This window comes from Sorex araneus, chromosome 5 (assembly GCF_027595985.1).
Source record: "Sorex araneus isolate mSorAra2 chromosome 5, mSorAra2.pri, whole genome shotgun sequence".
Classification (NCBI taxonomy): domain Eukaryota; kingdom Metazoa; phylum Chordata; class Mammalia; order Eulipotyphla; family Soricidae; genus Sorex; species Sorex araneus.
In genome coordinates, this window is record NC_073306.1 from 19,261,088 (window position 1) to 19,286,038 (window position 24,951).

General features: G+C 45.6%; 1 protein-coding gene across 6 annotated transcripts in view; it reads left to right on the top strand.

Annotated features, from left to right (window-relative positions):
• DAB1 (DAB adaptor protein 1) overlaps positions 1–24,951 on the top strand; it is a 1,237,060-nt gene that overhangs the window by 1,176,249 nt on the left and 35,860 nt on the right. The window lies entirely within an intron of this gene.

The following is a 24,951-nucleotide window of genomic DNA, read 5'->3' on the forward strand; positions in this document are numbered from 1 at the left end:
ATACTGTTAGTGTCAGCCTTCTCGTGGACTGAGACCAACAGGATGCATCACACACAAGCTCCTTCCACCTCCAGGAGATCTTCCCGGGTGGGGAGGGGGCGGGGCAGAGATGTTCAAAGCCGAGAGTGAGTCCTTGCTCCTAGAGCTAGACACAGCCTGAAAGACCCCATATCCATAAGATGGAATGGAGGGGGGCTCCAGCCTGAATAACACAGGGACCAGGAGCCCCCAAAGACCTTCCCAGGACCACTTTTCTGGAGCTTTCCACTAAGCTATCTTCCTGGTCCATTCTTCACGCCCAACCCACTAGCTCCACTGTTTCCCAAGAGTGTCTCTCTCCCATCAGTCCCTCTTACTCTGTCACCTTCTTGGACCCATCATCATCCAGTCCATAGGACAGCTTCTGACCCCAGTGCATGTGAGCTTGAATGAAAAGTGACAGCCCGACATAGATGTCGTTCTGAAACCCCGAGTCTTGAAAACCTGTATGGAGACACAGTGCAGGTGCCACTAAAGAAACCTCCCCACGACCTGAACTCCGAGTTGTCTGGAGACTAGTTAGTTCCATTAGGTCCGGTCCCAATGACCAAGTGCCCTTCCAATCCACTTGGGCTTCACTTGAACTGTTGTAGCCCGTGAGGAAGAGGCTCTGGGTGCTGTCACAGGCTTTGTGACTGCATTAAACACTCTGGTCACATTGTCCCCAGATTTCACAGTCCTGGGAAGAGAGGGACATCCTGGCTCCTTTCCTTATAGCTCGTGTGTTGGGCAGCCTCAGCCTCTATCTCTTACCAGCCTCTGCTGATTGAGCTCTCTGAAAGCCACTGAACTTTCCAGAAAGCACCACTCCCACCCTGCCCTCCTCCTGTGCGCCCTCCTCTCTCATCTCAGCTCAGCTTAGCTCTAGCATTGTATTCTCCCAAGATTTCCTGGACTCCTGCTCCGAATGTGTCAGCACAACCCTCCACCCCCCAAATCATTCCTTTATGAGCAACTCTTCCGACCCATTGTTAGAATTCTTCCCTGCTGCTCCTGGAAGCCTCTGAAAGCCTTGTATTCCCAGAAGCAAGCCCAGAGCCTGGTCTGTGGAAGCCAGGCATGAGATGGCTGCCCTTGGACTATTTAGGCTGCAGATGGACCCCAGCAGTAGAGCGCTTGCCTGAAATTTGCGAGGCCCTTGGTTCCATCTGCCACCTCTGGCAGCAACAACAATGTCTGTTAAGAATATATGATCAATGTTGGAAAATGTCTGAATTATTTTCTCCATAGAAGAGATTTCTGGAAATACCTCGGCACTTCCTTTTAGTGGGTATTCCCAGGTGTTTGTTTTTGTTTGACTTCCAAAAGAATGATCATGAAGCATAGGTACAAAGGCTTTTGCTTGGACCGTGTCTGATCTGGGCTGTCTGCATAGCTTTGCAGGTGATTTTTCAATGCAGTGTTCTAGAACTCTGTGACAGTGATTTTGAGATTGCCAGAGGCCAAAGAGAGCCTGCTGATTAAAAGTCACAAAAGCACAGACTCAAGTGGAGAAGCAGAAGGCTTCCCAGTCCTGCTCTGACCTCTTGTAATCAGGGCTTCTCTTGGCTCATAAGCCCCCAATTCTTGGTCTTTTCATCTGCCAAAGGGAATTCCTGAACCTAACTTGCAAAAATGGCTTTAAAGAGGAAATAGTCTTAGTACTGGAAAGTTGACACCATTTGTGTTGTCCTCCAGAGGAAATTCAGAAGTCCTTGCCCTCCAGACTTCTCCCTTTAGACATTTCTTTCTGTGAAGGCACCTTCCTGGAGATCCCTGGTGTGTTGACCTGGCCAGGATGTCCCTGTTTGTGCCTTCCCAGCCTGCTCCTGGGCTGGAGTGACAGCTAGTACTGCTGCAGTGTAGATGCACAGCTTCTTGGGTGTGTGTGGGAGGGGTAGGAGGGCTGGCATTCCCACAAACCCTCACAAGGAGGGAAGGGAATCTGGTACCTCCTCGTTTCTTCATCTATGTGTCCTGGTTTTCAGAGAGAACCCCTGTGAGGGACAAGCTTGAGGTCACTAATGAAAATGGTCAACCAGCCCCCTGAGGAATATCGCTAAGCTGCCTTTTACCACTCTTAGTCTCCATGTCAACATCTGTAGAGAATCATGTCTCCCCTGATGCTTTGTTTGGAGGGTGAAAGGAGGCATTTCTGTAAGCACTTCTATAAATGGAAGGTGGATTCAGTTGCATGAAAACATTTTCATGTGTGGCTAGCCCACAGCCCTCACTGAGCTGGCGTTTGGTTGCCAAGAATTCTAGGTGATGTCCTCTATGCTTCTCCGTACAAATATCAGTGTGGATTGTTATTCCCTCTTAATGTGCTCAGATGAGTCACTGGACTAGGAGATCCTAAAAATGCCTGAGCTTTGGGGTTAAGATGGTGCCTTTCTTGGTGATGTTGTGTGAAGACTTAAGGAGCTTAAATGTGAGAATCCACATTGTGCTCAGGATGGAGTGAGGATTCATAAGCTGTGAGCTCTTAATAGTGCTTTCCCTCCGTTCTGTGTGTGTGTTTGAGAGGGAGAGAAAGAGAGAGAGAGAGAGAGAGAGAGATAGAGAGAGAGAGAGAAAAGAGAGACGGAGACAGAGAGACAAAGAGTGAGAGAGATCATTGACAACAGGAATCACTTTGAATCTTCATTATATCTAATTCTTCTTAGGATTTCTGATGTCTTTGAAGTTTTAACAGTAACTTGTTTTCTCGGGGAGGTGGGGGGCATGGGCCATGGGGTGTGTGGGGGGGGAAGCACACAGGCACATGTGAATTTTAGCATGCCTTGAAACCCTTTCAATCTCAGTTCTAGAACTTCTGTCCCAGAGCCTAAATCACTCTTCATGGACAGAAATATCCCCGGGAAGGTGGCAAATCTGATGTTGGGGGCCAAGGGGTCACCTCGTTGTCAGGCAGCAGAAGTTAGAATTCACTGTGAATTAATTTTTTATGGTTCTCACCCATCTCGGAGCATCAGATTATGCAAATGGTTTGCATAAGTTATGAATATTATGAAGTTAGGTTGCATATGTTATAAAAGTTAGAAGAGTTTGGGACCGGACAGATAGTAGCATGGGGAAGGTGCTGGTTGGCATGAGGTTTGAATCCCAGAACCACATGTGGCCCTCTGAGCACCACCTGGAGAAATGACTGAGCACAGAGTCAGGAGTGATCCCTGAGCACTGATGGGAATGTATCCACACCCTCAAACAAACACACACACACAAACACACAAATATGCAAAAAAGTTACCGGAGTTTTGTGTAAAATAGCCAGGCGGGCCAGGAAAACCTTTTCCTCACACTTCTAGATTTCTTCTCCCTGGCTTGCTTTAACCTTCCTCAGGCCCTGACCTTCAAGTTCTCAGCAGGTTCTTTGGGCACTTTTTTTGTTCTTGACACATCAAGAGGTTTTAGTTTGCTTATGGATCACTTGCACCTGCCATAGCATATCTACAAGGAGGGGCATTCTGCGCACGCCTCCCATCCTCTGTTCGGAGCCCAGAGGCCAGATCGGGACGAATCACACTCAGTCCTGGAAACAAGCATTTTGTCTCTTCCTGGTGGTGGCTGGGAAACGCTTAGCACTCCTGTTCACGCGGCTCCGTGTCAGGCTCTCTGCAGCCCTAACTGTGTCAGCATGATAGGGAATGTCAGATGATTAGCGAGATGGGGTGGCCTGTGGCATGAGTCTCAAAGAATGCGGCGGACCAGAGCATGTGAGAAATGAAAGTTCCTTGTAAACCAGAGGTCCCTAGATTGATTTGGACTCCCAGTTCCCTTTCGGGGGTGAGGGGGGCGATGGTGAGAACCATTTTCCAACATCCCCCGGAAATCTTTCTTTTAGGACACAAACAGAAAGTGTCCCCAATTGCACCTGAGGCTCCTCCACTCCTGCATGGTTCCAGTACCTGGCGGATGAGGGCACCGGATAGCCCTCACACTCTCTAAGGCAGTGCTGAGCCCTCATTTATTTATCATCAGTTCCCAGCTCAGATTGGGAAGAAACACCCACCCTCTTCCTCTCTGCTGCTAAAGCAGGCATTGTTCTGTGGACAGAGAGCCTGGCCTCTGGGGGGCTGTCAGAACCACACATCCCTGAATGGGGCAGGAGGTATATGCTAAGCACCCCGTTACCACACTCATAGTTTAGTGCTCTTTGCGCCAGCTGCCTTTGAGCAGGATGCAGCTTCCACCATGGGCCCTCTGGAGAGAGGTACGTGCACCCAGCCAAGCTGCCTGCGGTCAGCCAGGACTGCTCAACAGCACTGGACTTGGCTGTGGCCTCACCTTCTCTCTCTGCTGTTTCAAGGACACAGACCTCAACCTTGGCAGGACTTGCGTCTCGGAAAAACACTCTGAGCTTCTCCTCGGTAATATCTTTGCGGCTGGAAAAGATCCCTTATCCTTCCCCTTTTAATTGCCCGGCTGAAGAGCCTTTTATGTAGTTGTATTAGGCATAAAAGACTCCCTAATTATCAGTAAGAACCAGTCAGTAGATTCTAGCAGAACCTTTTGTCAAGGACCTTCCAAAGAAAGAGTCTTTGTTTAGCGTCATGATAAATAGGAAGGACACAAGTTGTCAAGTGGATGAGGGGGACTTGCCACCAAGTTCCTAGGATTTGGAAACGGAGAGGAATGAACAGACCCCCTAGGAGCTGTTCCTCATGTGGGGTGTGACCTTTGTCAGTCACTTTGACACCCGGAGACTCCTTTTCCTGAGCCACAAAATGGAAAAGATTCTTTCTCTGCCAGCTGCTCTGGCCAGAGAGAGACTTAGGAAGGGAGGGAAAACGCATTGTCTGTGAGGAAGAGGAGGATTTGCTTTGCTGTGGCCCTGCAGAGTGCAGAGAGAGGAATGAGAGGGGCAGCTGTCTCTTTCTAGGGGCTGGCCTATCATTAAGTGAAAGGCCCACGTCTTTATAATAACCAAGGCTAGTCCGGGCAAAAACTGAAGACATGTCACACCCCCTGAGCTGATTTTCCAGGGAAAATGCACGGTAGCTCCGAAGCACCTTGTCTTTATTCTTTAGTGTAAGCAAGAATTAGAAGAATAAGCCTGGGAAGGATTCCTCAATGCTAGAAGAAGTCATTTATGGGCCAAAAAGTCATCGGGATCTCTCCCGCAGGTGCTCCCGTGTGTATGATGTCGCTCTTAGTGTCTCAGCCCCCAGGCCAGGTCCCTCTGTCTTCATCCCTGTCACCCTGACTTCAAAGCACCTGCTCTGAAGTTCACTGCAGTGTGTTGTGACCTTGTCTTCTGAGGTCAGTGCCCAGAATGCAGAGAAACTGAGTCTTAGCATCTGAGTCCCCTCCCTGGGCACAGTTGGCGCTTCGAAAATCCTCTCCTCCTTTGATTCCTTCTGGGGAGCTTGAAATTGGGGCTCCAGATCTGTCGGGTCTGTCCTGAAAGGAAGCCACGGGGAGAGAAACTGATCAAAGTCTGCATGGCTGGACTGGAAACCCTATCTCCGTTCCTTTCCTCTCTTTGTTGCTTAGTGTCAGGCTGCTAGCCAGATGGCTGTTGTCTCCAGCGACCTCAGCTGTGGCAAAGCAGGAGGACTTTGCTCTGTGTTCTGCTCTACCAAGCCTTGGTCTGGGCTACTTTCGTTTAAGAGGTCCTAGAGTTCCTTCATGATCACAACATTGATAAGGGCCAGAGTCAGAATTGTTCCCTCCTGGTATTATTCAAGGTTTCTAGCCTGTAGAACAGGCACGGGACCCTAAGGCAAGAATGCATTTCCCTGCCTCTAAATCAATGTAGACATGCCCCCGAAGGCCTTTGCAGAACCCTCACTCTGTCCAACACACTGTTTTCTTCTTCCTGACTTTAAAAGGCATTTCTCAGTCCCGCAGAACCAATCCCCATGAAAGCTGTCCACGTCTAAAGGCCAGAGAGTTTCTTATTTTCCCACTTTCTAACCTGCCAACAGTGGTGCACTTCTGAATGAGTTTTGCATCCCTCTATAGCCAGCATTGGGTTGATTTCCCTTGCCCTGGATTTAATTTCTTTCTTTCTGCACTTCTATCTGTTAGTGGGAAGTGTGGCAGGAATTCTTTGGACCATGGTACCTTACTCTTCAACCCCCATTCTTCATGGCAAATAAATTTTAATTTATAATTTAGCAATGGGCTTTCCTTCAGTTTGAAATCTGAATCAAGATGTTGGATAATTAGATTAAATCTAGTTTGAACATTTGTCAGTTTCACTTCCTCATTAAGCACCACATTGTAGAGAAATGATAATTATCACAACACACTTAACATAGATGTCACACAAGCAAAGACTGTTCTAAAGTGATGGAAGGGATTCTGAGTCTGTAGATTCCCATGAATGAAAGAGAAGGTGAGCATTTCTGGTGTTTCCTAGGTGGGCTTTCTTTCAGCTGCCATTACAAGAATTGTTCTGAGACAGAATCCCAAATTCCTACAATCTTGGATTTCGAAGGAATATGAATTACTGTATTAGCCAAGAACATTTATGAACAGTCCCGACTCTCTGCCTTCAAATCCCCTGCCCACAAGGGATGCAATTGAACTACTTTCATGAGCCCAGAGTCCTGCTGATAAAATCCTTCTTCTGCTGAGTTCCCTTACAACTTCTATTCACTCATGTATGCATTCGTTTGGCAAGGGTATACCAAGAACCTTTTCCCTGATAGGTTGTATTCGGTCAGACAGTATTCTGTTCATTGGTGGTGAAAGGATGAGTAAGACTGGCTGATTGCAAACCTTAGTGGTCTCAAGAAGAGGACAGCTATAAAAAAAAATAAGCACACTTAATACCAAGAGAGTGAGAGGCTTTGCCACGGATGCCTTGGGGGAGTGGAAGGTGATGAGCTCTGCTGAAAGGGGTTATAAGCTCTTCTCCAGGGAGGAAGTTTATATAATAGACTATTAAGAGGTGTGTGGGGAGGTGGGGTGGGGGAGGGGTTGGCACTGGAGAAAGGGAGCAACAGGTTTCAGGGAGGGGAAATGTCATGTTTTCAGGCACTCATATATTGACAAGCTGCAGTGAGAAGAACATAGTTCTTCCCATGTGATGCCTAGGGAATCCAGCCTGAGCAGCCAAGACCCTGCAGTGTGGGAAACCACTGGGACTTTCAGAAAGGAGCATGAACTCTGCCAGACTTTAATTCCTCGGCTTTGCTTTGGTGGCCTGTAGAGGAAGGTAGGTCATTGTGAAGGAAAGAGAATTATCTCTGTGTATCTATTCAGAGCCCACATCAGATAGAATAATACAGAAGGAGTTTCACATGGGACATGAGAAACAAAGAATTACCAAGCCAAGGAGAGGACTATGGGATCATCCAGGTTACATGGGAAATGGTCCCTATGGCTGGGCGAGAATAGACAAGGGAAAAAGTGGTACAGGCAGAGCCCTCGAGCAGGGGATGCCAATGGGGCCAGTGGGACCTGTCAAAAGTACTGGCGGGTACAAGATCAAATCCCTAAAAGAGGATTCACTGCTGCCTAACTTTGTCTGAAGAGAGTCATCAAAAAAAGTCACCGCCACCCCTTTTTCATCCAGTCTCCAGCCCACTGCCTGACATTGGTCAGGCCTGAGCAGAAGTGGATGGTCAAGGAAGATTGGTGGGTTACAGGGATGTGGGTTACAGGGATCTGCCCCTCGTGTACAGAATCAAGCAGGGAAGGAGAAAGAATAGGCTTGAAAACAAGAGCAGAAATGGCAGGGAAGTGGAAATCTCTGTGACTCATACCTACGGTGACCAGCAGAGAGGGGAACCATGTACTAAATTTAGTGGATGACTATGGAAGTGAGAAAGACATGACGTCTAAGGTGACAAATTTGGGGAGGGAGCCAGATCCAAACCCTGTCTATACCTGGGTAATTGTTATTTGCCCACAGACTGTTTGTTCTAAGTCTCTGCCTTCTAAGCATGTCTATACACCAGCCTTTCCATCCACTGTCTTCAGGTTATTGCCAAAGATGGGCATAACCCCTTTCGTTTTCCTCTGTGCTGTCAGCTCATGCCACACATTGGGCAATAACATATCATCATGGGATGCTTTCTTTTTCCTTCATCCAAAGTTGGAAAATAGGACTGTCGAGAAAGGAATAAAACAGAACTATAGTTGACTCACTGTGAAACACTCCTGGAACTTGTTTTCCACAAATGCAAATGTGAAAGGGGAAGAAATGATTCCAGAAGCAGTTGTCTGGTGTCCCATTTTCTCTGCTGCACATTGGCAAATTCCACTTCTGCATAAAACCGTGATCATTCCATCCCACTGCTCAAATGCCTACTGCTTGAATGGTCTTCTGGGGGAATGATCGTCACCCTTTTCATCCAGCCCAAGAGCCATCACTCAAATAAAAACGGGCCTTGTAGTCTTCTATACATGTAGACAAACAAATAAATTAGTTAAAACAAAAAGAATAAATTAGTTGAGGCCAGCTTTCAATTCCAAGGCCTACCTACCTGGAACCTCCCCACTTTCCTTTCTCTAAGTTACTCTAAGGGTATAGATATTTCTAGAAGGGAAACAACCCAGAAATGGGCATGTTAAAAATCACAGTAAAGGAACCACCAGTGGATTTCATGGGTGGGAGATATGGGAAGGTAGGACTAGGAGATGCTGGTGGGAGATGCTACACCCTGTCTCCTAGGAGAGACTTGGTGATCAACTCTGTGGATGCAGATGGGGGACTTGCTCTTCAGACGCCTGTGAGAACAGCAGAGATGCAATTTCGGTGAGCAGGACCTTCCACTCATCAGCTGTAGGACTCTGGGCAGGGTCCCAGGCAAGTCTCCAATACCACACATGGGGATAGTTCCCAGCAGAAGGTAGTTTTGAATTCTGCCCAGTGATCCGTTGCAAAATAGGAAGAGCAACTTCCCTGGGATTAGTGAAGAACAGAAGATCTGGGTTGCTGGTGTGATGGGCAGAGGAGCAGCTTTATATGTGGTGGGCAGGATGGTATTATAGCTAGAACTATGAGCCTGGAAGCCTGGCTTTGTGGGCTTGAACTGTCCTTCCCTCAGTCACCAGGAGTCTGGTCTTGAACAGGTCATTTAAAGTCTTTGTTCTGGGATGAGTTCACCTGTCATATGAGGATAACAGTGGTGATCCCTACATCTGAGACTTCTTTAGATGAGTTGAATAACATACTACATGTGAGCCATCTAGAACAGCACCTAGTCAATGTTCATAAGTGTTTTTCATTGCTATTACTAATGTTTTGATCACTGAAGCATTTAGTGATCAGTCTTATTTATTATTATTACTATCCAGAGCTATATAAAGACAAAGGATGAGTAAGATAGACCCAGTTAGTAAGGTGCTTTTAGGGTACAGGAAGGAGTAAGAGTGAATTTAGTTCCCCAGACCCAAGCAATACTATCAGTAAGATCAAGTAAAGCTCAGAGCCCAGGTTAGAGTTGAATTTATAGAGATGAGCCCCAGTCATAGGCCAGGGAAAATAAACAGTTGCAACTCTAAGATGTTGAGCATCTACCAAGCCTGGGACACTGGTGTTCTCTTAATGGCGTCTCAAGACTCTTCCAGGAAACTGTGCCATGGGGCTCTCTCTTCTACCAAATGGATATTGCTGATTAGAGAGGCGAATCCCCTTAGCACACCTAGAAGAGGCCTCACTTAAAAAATCCTAACCCAGCTCTCTTGCATCTTAAAACTAGGGGGAATCAGCTTAGCATCCAGATGAATTCCCTTTGGAAAGTGAAAGGAGGGTGGATATCAACCGTTACCCAAGGACAGAGAACACACATAGTGACTTAAGCAAAGCAGAAAGATGCAGAGCCAACTTTCCCACAGTCACGGAATGCACTTGCCTATTGGACCCCACGGTCTCACTGAGTCCAGAACACAGTGAGACTTGCAGCAGAAGGCACGAGGCATCTGTCCATCTCATTCCTGATTCTCTTTGCTGTAGCACTTACTGTGCTGAAGCAGTAAGAGAGCTGCTCCCGTGCTCCCATACAGGTGCCCGTATGCACACTTGCTCCTTTCCAGGACATAAATCAGCTTACTTGGAGATCTGTTACAGGGCAAGAAAATGTGATTCCAGGGTATCTGTGAACTGCTGCGGCTGCTGTGAATCTATCATTATTTCTCTCTACAGATCATTAACATTCACAGAACCTTAACTACAGCAGCGCTAATGAGCAGCGCTCTCATATACAGTTTCCTCATAAATATCCATTGATGCTGACACTCTTTCTCTCTTGGTACAGTAATTCAGCTTTTCTGGATAAATCATCATGGGGAAGCTCTTTCTTTCTCCCAAACTGCCTTTATTAGTGGATGCAGAAGAATAATGAACAAACATGAGTTTTTAAAAAGGAGAAAGAGATAAATTAATGGCCATAGAGAGTAAGGAAATAAATATTGGTGACAGTCCCAGTCCAAAGCATGTTTTTGCAATGACTTTGAAGAGAGACAAGAAGCAAGCCTTCACTGATTCTTTCCTGAAGCCTGAGATGAGACACATGGCTTGACTGGCCTACCCCTGGTTTCAGGATTCCTTTAGACCAAATGACCTACCACTTGTTTCTGAAACTTAAAAATGTGTGGCTTCCCAAACCCTCCCCTCACTGTAGATCAGTTGGGTCCAGCTCCTGTGTACTTATATAGTAGGAGATTTACAAATATCCTCCAATGGATTCTGGTGTTAGATTCAGTGCAGCACTGTAGCACTGTTGTCCCTTTGTTCATCCATTTGCTCGACCGGGCACCAGTAACATCTCCATTGTGAGACTTGTTACTGTTTTTGGCATATCAAATACATCACTGATAGCTTGCCAGCTGTGCCATGTGGGCAGGATACTCTTGGTAGCTTGCTGAGCTCTCCGAGAGGGACGGAGGAATTGAACCCAGGTCAGCCGCATGCAAGGCAAACACCCTACCTGCTGTGCTATGGCTCCAGTCCTAGATTCAGTGTATCCTGTTTAATTACTTTGACACCTCAATTCTCCATTTTATGGGTAAGAAGATGGAGATTAAGATGCTACTAAGAAAGAGAAATCAAGTCTGATTTGGAAGATAAGGCTCTTGCTTCTCTGTGTACATAAAAGAGGGCTGTGTCAAAGTGACTCTCTCCTCCTTTTGACAACACTCTCTCCACATCCCTACTATGAACTTACTCCCTCCAGCAGATGAGCAGTTTTCCTTATCTCTACTATTATTCCTCCATCCAGCTGTGGTACATGCTATCAGCTAAAGACTAACTCCCTACCCTCCCAGCCTGGTTTCTGATTTTTCTTTTTATTCTCCTAGCATTGTCTTTCAGACTATTTCTATGTTGTTCTTGCTGCTGCTGTCTCTACTGGTCACCTGGGAAGTTTGGGCCATCATTGTAGAACTAATGCTGGTGAACATGAAAAGGCTAATATTCCCATGTGATCTGACCATGGTCTTCCCCAGAGTATTTGGGTGGACAGCGACAAAGCAGGCCCCTTTGCTGCCCCCAGGTGAGCATTTCTTCCAGAATCCTTACTTTTCACCCAGTCTGACAATACAGGTCATCTGCTGCCTATGCCCTCACTCTACTGTTATGGGTAAGAACACACATGCCCAGCTAACTCACTTTGATGACGATCCTAACTCTGCCCTTCCTAGCAGTAACCTTGGGCAAGTGTTTCCTCTAAAAACAAGGAGAGGCAAATTATTGACATCTATTGTTACAATTCAGTGAGTTCATGTATAAAGCCACTTTAGATGTACTATCTGGGCTGGATAAGGTTCTAAGATCTGACTGTTCTGATTATTACCCTACATTATCCTAGCCCAGAAAGATGAGGCTCTTTCTTATCCTCTCATTACTCATGTCTGAATATAGTGTGCCAGTACAATATGGAAATATTAGATAAGATCAGACTTACCGTGTACTTTTCTTAAAACTAAACTTCTTTTTATATCACTCAACTTTTATTCTGGGATGCTAAATAATACTATGCTTATAGTAATAATATAAGTATAATATTACTATTTAACTTATATCTTCCTTTTTGGACTAGAATGGGCTGTTTGCAATATTTTCTAGAAATAGAATATCTTTTCTCCCCAGTTTATTAATAGTTCATAGTATTATATAGTATTTAGGAATATGGCTTCACACATCCATAAATGTGTGTACTACACCACATTTACAAACAAAGCTTTACTACCATTCACCACTATCAAATTGTCCCTCTTTATCCAACCTTTCAATACGCACTTCCTCTCCCCTCTGACACCCGCTATCTTGCTCTCTGAGTCTGAGTTATTTTAATTGTGTCTTGTTATTTCATTTGCTTTACTTATGTTTTACATATGAGTGAAACCATCAGGTATTTGTCTTTCAATGTCTATTTTTATTATCACTGTCACCTCACATTCTATCCATATTTTTGAAAATGATACGATGTTATAATTTTTAATAGTTTAGTAATATTCCACGAGGGTATTACCACACCATACCACATATTCTTTTATCCAGGCATCCACTGATGAACATTTAAATGTTTTATTTTTAATGTCTTAACTATATAGCAATAACATACACTTGTCAGTATTCTTTCAATTAGTGTTTATATAGTCTTCAGAAAGATGTCTGGGAGTAGAATCATTGGATCATCTGGAAGATCTACTCCTAATATGCTAAGGAACCTCCATTTCTTAAAGCTGATTGGCTGTCAGGCTATGGAATAAAGATGAATCAAGAGATAGTTATACATTTCAGGACTTGGATGTATATGTCATGGCCAGAAATGATGATTGTAACCACTTGTGACCTAACAGAAAGATGTAACTTTTAGTTTTAAAAATATTTTATAGAGTGGGTATAGAAAACACATGATTTTAGAAAGTCTATGCTTGGGCTATCCATCTAAGATCTTTTTGAATATAATATCCTGTTACCTCTACCTTCAGAAATAGAGCTTTAGCACCCGAGACCAAACAGAAAACAAAGCTACAGACCAGAACACTAATGTCAGAGTGGCAGACATGGAGATTCATACATGCAAAGTCTCCCTTTTTCAATAATCATAGAGTTTCTGCGGTTCTTAAGAATTGCCTAGAACAGTCTCTCATCACTTTGCCTTGTTCTATCCGTACCTTCCTCCATTCTACAAGTACTGTCTCGTCTGTGTGTACCAAGCATGATGCTAGCTAGGCACAGGGGTTATACAAGTCACAGCAGCTCATACTCCTGGAAGAAAACTGCCAACAATACGGGAACTGACTCACAGAGCCTGACCGCTAGCCACCAACTTAAACAGGGGGTTGTGACAAGAGCGAAGGGGAGCTACTCACACTCAGTAAACAGTCTGAGGGAGTCTCCCAAGGAAGGGATATCTGTGCCAGTTCTGCCCCATGAGTAAAAGGCAACCAGATGATGGCTATGAGGGGGAAGCAAGCACACAGGCCCAGAGGCAGGAAAGTCCCTGGGGTCCATGTAGGACTGAGAGAAAACCGTTGTTGACTGGAATATGCTGGGAAGGGTAACATTATAGGACTTCAGACGTAGGCAGGGTCTGAAAGGAAACAGGAAGGAGATAGAAATTTTATTCCAGGTGTCATGAGAAATAGGAGGTTTAAAGCAGAGGAGTTAACCTGATTCTGGGAAGTGGATAGAGAGAAGCAGACAGAGCTGGGAGATGGTCCAGAGATGGAATCAGCACTTCTTAATAAATAAATATGCCAGAGAGTAAAAGATAGGGGGTTCCAGAGGTACGTTTGGGGGGCTTATTATCTAGGTAGGACCTGATGTTTCTTACAGAAATCAGAAGGTAATGAAAGAACGGGTTTGGGAAGATTAAAAGGGTTTTAGACATATTGAGATTGGCATTCTGAACAGTGTCAGATACAATCACTTTTCTATTTGCTAACAACTCAGTGGGAAGACGATAAGATCAGATACTGGCTAGTGACTGGGTACAGAGGAATGATACAAATTATCTATTATCCTTGAACCATTATGGGAGTTACCAGTGGGAATGGCTTGAGAAATTCAGATTAAAAGGCCATCCAGGTATTACAAAGGGCATAAGTTGAGCATGTACCTGTTCTCGTGAATTTCTCTGGCACATATCTGCCGTATTTCTTTGAAATTAGAACTGGGGTCATTCGGTCTGATTGCAAAGCCTCATCTGATCAAAGAACAGAGTGGCTAGTCCCTTCTGGAATTTATGATAGCAAATGCCAAGTTTCTGCAAAGGAGGGAGTGTGCATGCATGTGTGTGTGCTTGTGCATGCTGAGTGTTCAGAACCACCCGCTGGGTCACAGACTCACATTTAGTAAGTCATTCTATCATCAAGTGTCTTTCTGTTCAGTTTTCTCTTCTTTTGTATGAGCAAACTTATCCTTTTAGCCACTCTTTAAAAAAAAAATTTATTAGGGGCTGGAGAGATAGCACAGTGGGTAGGGCGTTTGCCTTGCACGCAGCCGACCCGGGTTCAAATCCCAGCATCCCATATGGTCCCCTGAGCACAGCCAGGGGTAATTCCTGAGTGCAAAGCCAGGAGTAACCCCTGTGCATCGCCAGCTGTGACCCAAAAAGCAAAAAAAAAAAATTATTAGTGGATCACCGTGAGGTGCAATTACAGAGTTCTAAACTTTCATACTTGCATTTCAGTCACACAATGATCAAGTACCCATCCCTCCACCAGTGCCCATTCTCCACCACCAATAATCCCAGTATCCCTCCCAGCACCCCTACCCTATCCCTCCACCCCCACCCCACCTCTGTGGTGGGGCATTCCCTTTTGTTGTCTCTCTCCAGCAACTCTTTTTTTAAAAAAAAAAAATATGTCAATATAATTTCCTCATGTGTGGACCAATGGGCTATATAAGCCTTAGAAGTACAGAGATGAGTGTGATGCCATTTCCCAAACAAGGAACTTAAGAGTCTCTGCATCTAGTAGAGCAGAAAAAAAGATAGTCAGCCATTGTGACTGGATGTGTGTGTTGTTTAGAGGAGGGTTGAATGTCTTGTCCCAAAGCCTGGGAAGGTAAGGAAAGTATTGAGAGGCTTCTTCAGAGGACCTGTGAGACTGTGCTACAGAGTAACAAACTAACTGTAGGTCGGGCAGTCGAAGATGGTCTGGTGTCCTGCTCATCCAGATCCCTCGGAAACAGGACTGCCTTCCACGTCAGTCTGTTGGCAACCACCGCCTCATTTGATCTTCAGGATGCCTCTGAGATGCCTAGTTGCTATTGTGAGATGGACGTTTCTCTCTGGACTACATCTTGGTAAACTGCTCCTCCCTCAGGGCCACAGTTGATCCAGGTTTCTTTGCTCCGACCTCTCACTCTGTCCTCCTGGTCTAGAGCAAGGAATCTTTGTGGGGGTGGAAAGGAAGCAGACGAGGTGTGAGGGTCTCAAGAATTTCATCCCAACTCAGCCACTGTTATTATCGTCAAAAAACTGTCACGCCTCAGTTCCTCAATGGGGGGGGGGGGGAATGGCAAATTGTCTTTGCTTAGAGTCCTGTGCCATCTCTTCTGACCCCCGCACTCTGCAGTTCTGTATTTCATCAAACTGGCCGGAGTGCCATGATGTCAGTCCCACAAAAGTGTCATGTTTCTAATGGATGTCCCTTCAAGTGGGTGGCTTAACCTGGCACCCACAGAACAGGCGCCCATGGAGTGTGACTAACAGGTCACATCTTGCTTATATCTCAGGTCTTCTGGTGGGATATCTCTGACAAGGTCTTGTGAGGTACTCTTACAAAGTCACGAGGTGACAGTTCTACTCGAAATCCATTCCCACAAAAGCAGCATTTCTGCCTTGGCGGTTCACAGTGGAGTGGCTCCCGCACTGAGTGGCCCGGAAGCAGTGACAAACTCCTCTCTCTGGAGATTCAGTGTGACTGTGAGGCAGTTATGCTCTGACCGTGTTTAGTCGCCTCCCCCCATGGAAGGTTTGGCAGTTGTCATTTAGAGAAGCACCGCCAAGGCTGCGTCCTTCCATCACTGGCACTGGCCCTTGCTCCTCTTGGGAAAGAGTTGATCCATTCATGACTGGATGCCCTGGAACTGAACCCATGGATGGAGAAGTGAGTCAGGACCTGGACACCCAAGCACACACATCCCGGTTCCCCCCAACAAGAGGAGAAAGAAGCGGTCCAGAACTGTCCAAGCAACAGGCAATGCCCTCCCATTTCTTCCTTTGCTGTAGTGTCTCCTCTTTGGTGATTTCCTCTGCTTTATTCTCCTTTATTCTCCTTCGGCTGCTCTTGCTGAGTTTTGACTCCGGCCAATATTTCTTGTTACTGTTGGGCACCATCTAGACGACAGGAATAGCCTTTTCCAGAGAGCCCTGTGAGCAAAGAAAAGATGGACTTTCGGAGAAGTTCCCCTGCCCTCCTCTCAGAAAGGGGCCTTGAGACCTTTTCATCCTGCCGAGGGGAGCCAATTGCACATGACGGCAATTTTTCACTCTCTCCCTCTGCAAGGCATGAACCCACACCACCTCTTTCACACTTTAGAAAAAAGCCTGGCACTTTTCCCTCTAATACAGTGTAAAAAGAATAGATGTTTAATAGAAAGATTGCACTCATATGTGGAATATAATGTAACTGAGAAGTACAAGTTGGCAACGATGCAACTTCTGGCAGATATCTCTCTGGACTTAGTTACTAAAATACTAAATTACAGAAACCCAAAACTGAGAGGCCGCTAAGTGTGGTCACTCGACCTCACACTTCTTCATCCTCAGCAATGGAAAACAAATTATCTAATGCTTCCTTTCAGCAGGTCTGACTTTAGGGGAGAGACTCTCCAAACAATAATAGTGAGTTTTTGTTGAAATATTGTATGCAATCAAAGTGAAAGTAAAGTGAAATTTATTAGTTACACAGGCGGGGGGGGGCTTAGGGTGGGGGGGCTAGGGGCGTGGGGTGGTTTGGGGTGTGAGGGGGCGGGGTGGAGCTATACTGGGATTCTTGGTGGTGGAATATGAGCACTGGTGAAGGGATGGGTATTCGAGCATTGTATAACTGAGATTTAAACCTGAAAACTTTGTAACTTTGTAACTTTCTACAATAAAAAATTAAAAAAAAAAAGAATAGATGTTTAAGAGAGAAAGTGATTCGGAAAGAGGCAGTTCATAGCACATGACCATGGACACTGGGAAAGCTTCTACTCCGGTGTCTAGTTTTCCCTCTGTACCTTAGCACCTGGAGCAATAGCACAGCGGGTAGCATGTTTGCCTTGCACACAGTCGACCCGGGTTCGATTTCTCCATCCCTCTTGGAGAGCCCAGCAAGCTACCGAAAGTATCTCGCCTGCACGGCAGAGCCTGGCAAGCTCCTCGTGGCGTATTCGATATGCCCAAAACAGTAACAACAAGTCTCACAATGGAGACGTTACTGGTGCCCGCTCAAGCAAATCAATGACCAAAGGGATGACAGTGACAGTGACCTTAGCACCTGGACTGGTCTGTGTATTCTGTTGACAGACACTAATGGAGTGATGCCATTTTGCATTCTTCCCTTTCCCATGCTATCAGTGCTAAAGCAAGGGGGGAGGGTCTGCTCATCTACAGTGCTCCTTGACCAGTGCTCCTTTAGGTCATGGGATAAAGCATGGGTTGGTGCTAGAATCTGAAGGACCAGACGCTCCTCCAGGGTAAGGGAATGTCATCCTCACAGCGCTTCTGGGCACAATGCTTGGTTGGTTTTTACAGTATTCCTCCAAGGGCCCCTTTGGTTGTCACCCTTGGAAGAGCTATATCATTGTTTCTCTCTGCCTGTGACAACAACATCAACACTGTCACATTCAGGTGCCCCCATTGCAGCAGGTCTGCTGTCCCCCCCATACCCTTGGCCCCTCCAGATGGGGTTTTGGGCTATCTGTACCAAGCACTGGGTTGAATCACTCCATGACCCTTGAACCAGGCACAGTGTACTAAAGGCTGTGTGCGTGTTGGGTTTCACGGTCAGCAGCAACTGTCACTGTCAGCACCACACTGCCCACACACTGCCCCATCATTTCCCACAGTCCCCACCTGCCTCCCCTTCCCTTGGTCATTGTTAGCGATCAGACTATTAATGGCATGTAATCATTATCAGCTATAAATCATGCCCCCGATCCATTCTTATGTATAGTTTCCAAAAAGTGAGAGCGATGTTCTAGAAAATAGGCATCTTGAAAAACGTGGGGTTGCTACCTAGGTTTTGAAATGGGATGCAGAATGGGGGTGAAAAAAAAGATTAGAGAAGAAAAGGGATTGGGGAAGGTGGAATGATGAAGCGGACTCCCAGAATATCGTGTTCTCTGCAGGGTTCAGCACTGGCGAGGGGCCCGGGTGACAGTCCAAGGGTAAGGAAGGCACTTGCCTTGTATGTGGCTCACCCCAATTCAATCCCTGCCATCAGGAGTGATCCCTGAGCACAGGGCCAGGAGTAGCCCCCAAGCAGCTCCACCAGGTGTGTCCCCCAAAAATATTGGAGAGGAGGTGTGGGAGCAAGACCATGCTGTGGCCCACTGTCTGCTCTGTGAGAACCACCTTTGACTTCTTCTCCCGGTGACTTCATCCCCTCCCAGGACCAGTGCTCCCCAAACTGCTGCATTGGGCTGCAACCTGCCTTCCCTCTACTAAGCAGATATTTCCTCAGCTACTCTCCTTCCCTTCTTTCTTCTATTCCATCTTCCCTCCTTCCTTCCTTCTCTCTTTTTAATGGGACGTCACTGTCACTATCACTGTCACTGTTGTCCTGTTGTTCATCGATTTGCTCGAGGGGGGACCAGTAACATCTCCATTGTGAGAATTGTTGTTACTGTTTTTGGCATATCAAATATGCCACAGGTAGCTTGCCAGGCTCTGCCGTGTAGCTTGCTGGGCTCTCTGAGAGGGAGGGAAAAATCGAACCCGGGTTGGCTGCATGCAAGGCAAATGTCCTACCCGCTGTGCTATTACTTCATGAAGGTGATAAATTGTAGAAAAGGTTTATTGACAAAACCTTTCTTCTCTCTTTCCTTCCTTCATCCCTTTCTTTCCATACTTCGTTCAGTCCCTCTTCCATTTCCTTTCCTTTCCGATCATTCGTTCTCTGTCCCTCTCCTATCTCCCGGTCCCTTTCCCCCTCCCTCTCACTTGCCTTTGTCTCCCTTCTAAACTCTCTTTCCATCCTTCTCTCTCTCTCCCCTGTCTCTCTTTTCTAGTCTCTCCCTGCCATCCTTCCTATCCTTTGGGTGATTTTGGAAAGGGAACGAGCATCCATTAGGATTCTGCTCTGTCCATTGTGCTGTATCTTTGTTATATCTCCACCTTCCCACTGCTTTTTTCCCAGACATCCCACTCTATACGTATTATCGACCCTGTTTTTTTGCCAAGGAGAAAACAAATCAGAGAGACAGAGGAACTCACCAAAGAAATTCTAGTCAGGCTTCAGCTGTCCTCAAAGCTGCTTTCTCTGACCTCTACTTTTCCATCCTTCTTCACCTGGAATCCTGATTTTAGAAATATCCATTGTTTTCAAAGGCAAAGAAATTGATTTTCTTGACATGGAGTTAAAGTTAAGAAGCTCAGCTCAGGACTGCAGAGGAGGTTTCTTCGTCATTTCTGTCCCCTGTTTTTCTTTTTCCCTCTTGAGTTCAGGTCCCTTTTGTGGTACTCTGGCCTTCCTCCAAAGGGTTTACCTCCTTATAACACCTGAATAAAGCTCCAGAAAATTCCCTTTACCCCAGTTACCATTCTTAACTTTCTTTTTGTGTGTTAAGGTAAAGCACCATTGATAGATGAGTAAATAAAGGAAATATGTACATACAATGTATTATTACTCAGCCCTATGAAAGTATAGTCAGCTATAGGTGACTTGACTTGACTTAACCTTGACTTAACCTTGAGGGTAGTATGCTGTGTAAAATAAGCCAATCACAGAATAGATACAAATGCTTCCACTTATGAGAGATTTGTGAAATAGTCAAACACAGAATTTAAAAGTTAAATGGGGGTTACTGGGAACTGGGCCAGGGTAGTAGAGAAATCACAATTTAACTGGCATCGGGACACTTAAGCAAGTTGATTTTGAGAGACTTGTTGCTGATGCCTAAAACAAACAGTACTGTACTCTTAAGTATATATGAAGGGGGTCTTGAATGGATAGAGATAGTGTACTTACCTTGTACACGGACTTGGGTTCTATTCCCAGTACCAAGTATAGTCTGTCAAGCCCCTCCAAGACTGATCCCTTGAGTATAGAGCTAGAAATAAGCCCTCAGCACCATGAGACCATGAGGTCTGCCCCAATTACACACACACACACACACACACACACACACACACACATAAATAGAAATGAAGTGGTGTTTTATTTTTTTCAACCATTAAAAAAGAAGCCTTTTCTACTCTGGAGAAGTCCATGTTCTGTCTTGATATGTATCTTTCTCATTCTTTTCCCCCACATCTCAAAATTTCTTTTAATAAAACCTGTTTTTCTTCACAAAAAAAACTTAAATCAAATAAAAATTAAATTAAAATAAATAGAAATTGGTGGGGAATAACACTATCCAAAGACTGACTCAAGTTTTAGAAATCCAGATATTATTATTTTATCATCCATGGAAAGTTATACTTTATGCATTTCAAATAAAAATGCATATAAGCATTTCATAATAAAATATAAGCATTTCTCTCTGTCTTCCCTAACTTTCTGGACAAAACTTGAAGATCTTCTTGAATTGGTAACTGGACAGATCAAGGCTATTTCCTTCTAAAATAAGGCTCAGCTTTGAATGGAGGTGACTCTTCAGTCATTACAGAGGAAAATTCTACAACTAACACTGTTTTCTCTGCTCAGTAAGCACTGAGTCTAATGAGTTCACAGAGCTTCTCCTCTCAGTCCACCTGGCACCTGTTGGCATTAAATGGGATTTCTGTTCCACTGGAATGATAGTGATTCTTCATGGGTTTCCACTGGAAACATGCAGCTTAATTGCCTTTTAGAAGGTCCTATAAATAGGGCTGGGTAGATATTTAAAGGCCTGGGGTCCCTACTTTGCCTGCAGGAGCCCGGGGTCCAATCTGCAACACTGCATGGCCCCCAGAGCACTGCCAGGAGCACCCCTGCTTTGTGTGTTCCCCCCACCCCTCCTCATTTGCCACCAGCAACTCTAGTTATTGCTCAAATACAAAACAATCAAAAACCACACTTAGCTGGCTCTACCTTAGCCCACATGATGAAAAATCCTTTTACTATCAGGCTGCTGTCTCTACAAATAGAATTTGATTTCAATATAATGTCTAGACATGGAAATTTCATGTAGACTTTTTTCAGTCAATGCCAAGGTAGAATATTCCTTAAAATAATTGAATATATAAGGGAGGAATATATCTGGTATTTATAAAGCAGTCAACCAGAAGGTTCAGAGTTAAAAAAAATATTCTGTGTAGATCTGTACTACCCAGTACAGTAGCACAAGCTCTATATGGCTATTTCCAATGAATAAATAAAATTAAATTTGAGTTAAAGAAAATTCAAACCTGAGTCCATTAGTCACACACCTTAGCTATATATGAAGTACTCAGCAGCCACCTGCCATTCCTGGCTACTATCTAAGTTAGTGCAGATATAGAAATGTCCATCTTCAAGGAAGTTCTGTTTGACCATATGCTCTTGGGAGAAACCATTTATCAACATCAGAGTTTCTATTTTGTATATTAACTCCAGCCGTCCCTCTGTTATTCAGTTTCTTCTCTCTGCCAAGGATGAGTAAATGAGCTCTCTACTCTTGGCTAAAGGTGATAGAGTGCATATACTCCACAATAGTCTCAAAAGGAATCGCCTTCATTAGCCTGTATATTTCTTGTCAACGTCTCTGGCAAGAAAGGCATACGCATCCAACTGTCTGCAATCCCGAGGTGCCTGATTCTCCCTCACCTTGATTGGGGTATGCAGTGCTTCAGACTTTCTTCCTCCTGAACTTTCTCTGTTTCTGTAGATTAAGTAAAAGTTGGGAATGTGGTGAGAGTAGGGGGTGGGATATACATTCTGCCCATGGAAATCATCCGGGAAAGGCGCCCTGGCCAGAAGGATTCCGAACAGGTTGCTGAAGTGTGCTGGGAGGAAGACAGAAAGAAGGAGCTTTGAGAAAGAACCAGAAGACACTGTACAACCAGGACACAGAGGTTGACTGGGAAAATGGTTAGCCAAATTTCAGCCAGAAATAAAATGAGAGGGAGAAGGGAGGCCAGGCTGGATGGGAGCTCAGACAGAGACCTGGAAGTGTCAGGCACAACGTAGGAAATTCCTGTGAAAACTGAAAGCACAGACCAGTCCTTTCTGGTTTCAAAGGAGTTTCCTGCATTGTTTCTTTCCCCACCGATTGTATAACAGGAATTTTTAACCTTTAAAACTGTAAAATAAAGGGCTGGAGCAATAGCCCAGCAGGTAGGGCATTTGCCTTGCACGCGGCCGACCCGGGTTTGGAGCCCAGCATCCCATATGGTCCCCTGAGCACCGCCAGGAGTAATTCCTGAGATGCAGAGCCAGGAGTAACCCCTGAGCATCGCCAGGTGTGACCCAAAAACAAAAAAACCCTGTAAAATAAAACTGTAAACTTGCAAAATAACAAAGGGGGGGAGCTACTCAGCTACTCATTAGTTTTTATTAAACATCTACTATGTTCCAAACTCCAAATAAAACTTAACATACATAGAGCTCTTGTGTCCTTCTGGGAATCCCAAGAGTGTGTCAGCCTGGTCATTTCCACCTTTTGAGGAGTGAGCAGATGCCCAAGACCTCATTCCCCAAGTCACACAGGGCCACGGGTGACACTGCTGGGTATCATCCGTCCACTTTCCTATGCCTTGGGGACACTCGCTACCACGCCCAGACCAAGATTCATCCTAGTTTCCAGCAATCAAGTCATGCCTCCCCAAAGGCCCCCTGTCACCAAGGAAGGATGGGCTCAGGCCAAAGTTGGTCCCCTCCACCCCCACCTTCTCCTTCCATGGTGGGGTTCTTTATGAGACGGTAACACAGGCTGTTTTTCAAATTTATTTAATTCATCCATCATGCTCTGAAGCCATTTGCTTTTTTATATTGGACAGATGTAATGAGATTTTGGACACTAAAAAATGTTTTTATTAAAAGTTATGACCCAGAGCTAGTTAGTAGGAGGGACTCTGCCATAAATCCCTGGAAGCCTGTGACTTCAGCAAGGATGTGGCGACAGAACCTTCACCTTTGGAGCTACACCGTAGGATCCCTTAGGTGGATACTATCTCCCAAAGAGAGATATTATTCTGCTATTACCTGGCCAAAGCAACAGTGATAGTAGTAGTTACTATCATATGTGGCTTCTATTGAGATGGTTCTGGCTCTTTTCTCTGGGGGCTAGAGGGGGAGCTGTAGGTGCATTGCAGGGAGGGGGATACAGCACTGGGCTGTGGGTGACCCAGCTTCCCTCTGTGCCCCACTGTCACTACCAAAAGATATAACCAACATGTTTTCTAAAGTCAGGGTGGAAACGGTGTCTGACAAATGGGGCCCTAGCAGAATACTGGTGGGCAGTGTCTCCACTCCTCCATGGCCATCAGGAAATATTTCTCTTTCCAAAAATAGAAAAAAATATGTGATCTTTCCTATCCACATATAACTGAAATGGAGTCACCCTGATGACAATGGCAACATTTACTGATGTGTATTCACATCATGGCACCATGTGGAAATCATCCCACAAACACAGCACGGGGTCAGTGAAGTGTATGTCCCTGGCATATAGATCCCCTCTCAGTGTTCTCTGGATATCAGTTATTTTGTGAGTGTTGCGAAGTAGAGAACTTCCATGGGGCAGCAGTGGAGTTGGAAACCACGGGCCATGGACATAGAGAAGTCAGCCACCCTGGGTCCTGGAAGAGGCTCAGAGCACATCTTGGGGAGCCCTAGGAGGGGGCCATGACAGAGTGAGCTTGGCGTAATCTCAGCTATTCCTTTTTAGGTGGGTAGAGTGCTCTGCTGTTCCTGAGTTAATTGCTAGATTAGTCTGTTCACGTTCCAAAGGGATAAATTTGGAGCAAGCTTGCAAGGAGTATCTAGGGGAAGAGTTTGAGAGGCATGGCAGGGGGGTGTAGCAGGGAGGGCATCGCGAGACTTATGTGTGATCCCATGACTATTCACTGGGAAGGGCGTCTGTTCTTGGGAGGAGGCTGGTTGTGTGTCCCAAGAAAGGAATGTCATGAAAGCAATACCATAAAAGTAGTTGAGCACAATTTGCTGGGTATAGAAATAATAAAAGTAAAGCTTCAATAAACAGTTTGATTTTGTTAGCCACCAACTATCTCCTCCTCCTCTTCCTCCATTTGCTGCTACTCCTCCTCTTCTCCATTCTCCTCCTCCATCAAGAAATACAATTTATGAGACCTTCCTCCTCCTCCTTTTCCTCCTCCTCCTCCTCCTCCTCCTCCTCCTCCCCCTCCTCCTCCTCCTCCTCCTCCTCCCCTCCTTCTCCTCTTTCTTCTCCTTCCACTGTGTTCCTTCTTCAGGGAGTCCTGAGTAAAACTGACACAGAAGTTAGGTTCTTAGAGGAAGGCTTTCGGCCCCGTGCATCAAGGAAAGCTTCCTAGACGAGGCGGCTCTCCACTGGGTTGGAGGGATTCGCCAAGCAGGAACTTGCAGAGATGAAGAGCATCACAAGCAGACAGGGACACATGCACTAAGCTCTTGGGAAAATGAGCTGTTGGTGGGCTGCATCAAGAAATACAATTTGTGAGACCCGGCAAGATAGTACAGTGGGCAAGTTGGTTGCCTTGCAGTGGACAAACTGGTTTGATTCCCAGCACCTCCTAAGGTCTCCCGAGCCCAGCCAGGAGTGATCGCTAAATGCAGAGCCAGAGTAAGCCCTGAGCACAGCCAAGTGTAGTACAAGACAAACAAAAATACAACCTACAGGGGTCGGAGCGATAGCACAGCGGATAGGGCATTTGCCTTGCACGCGGCCGACCCAGGTTCGATCCCCGGCATCCC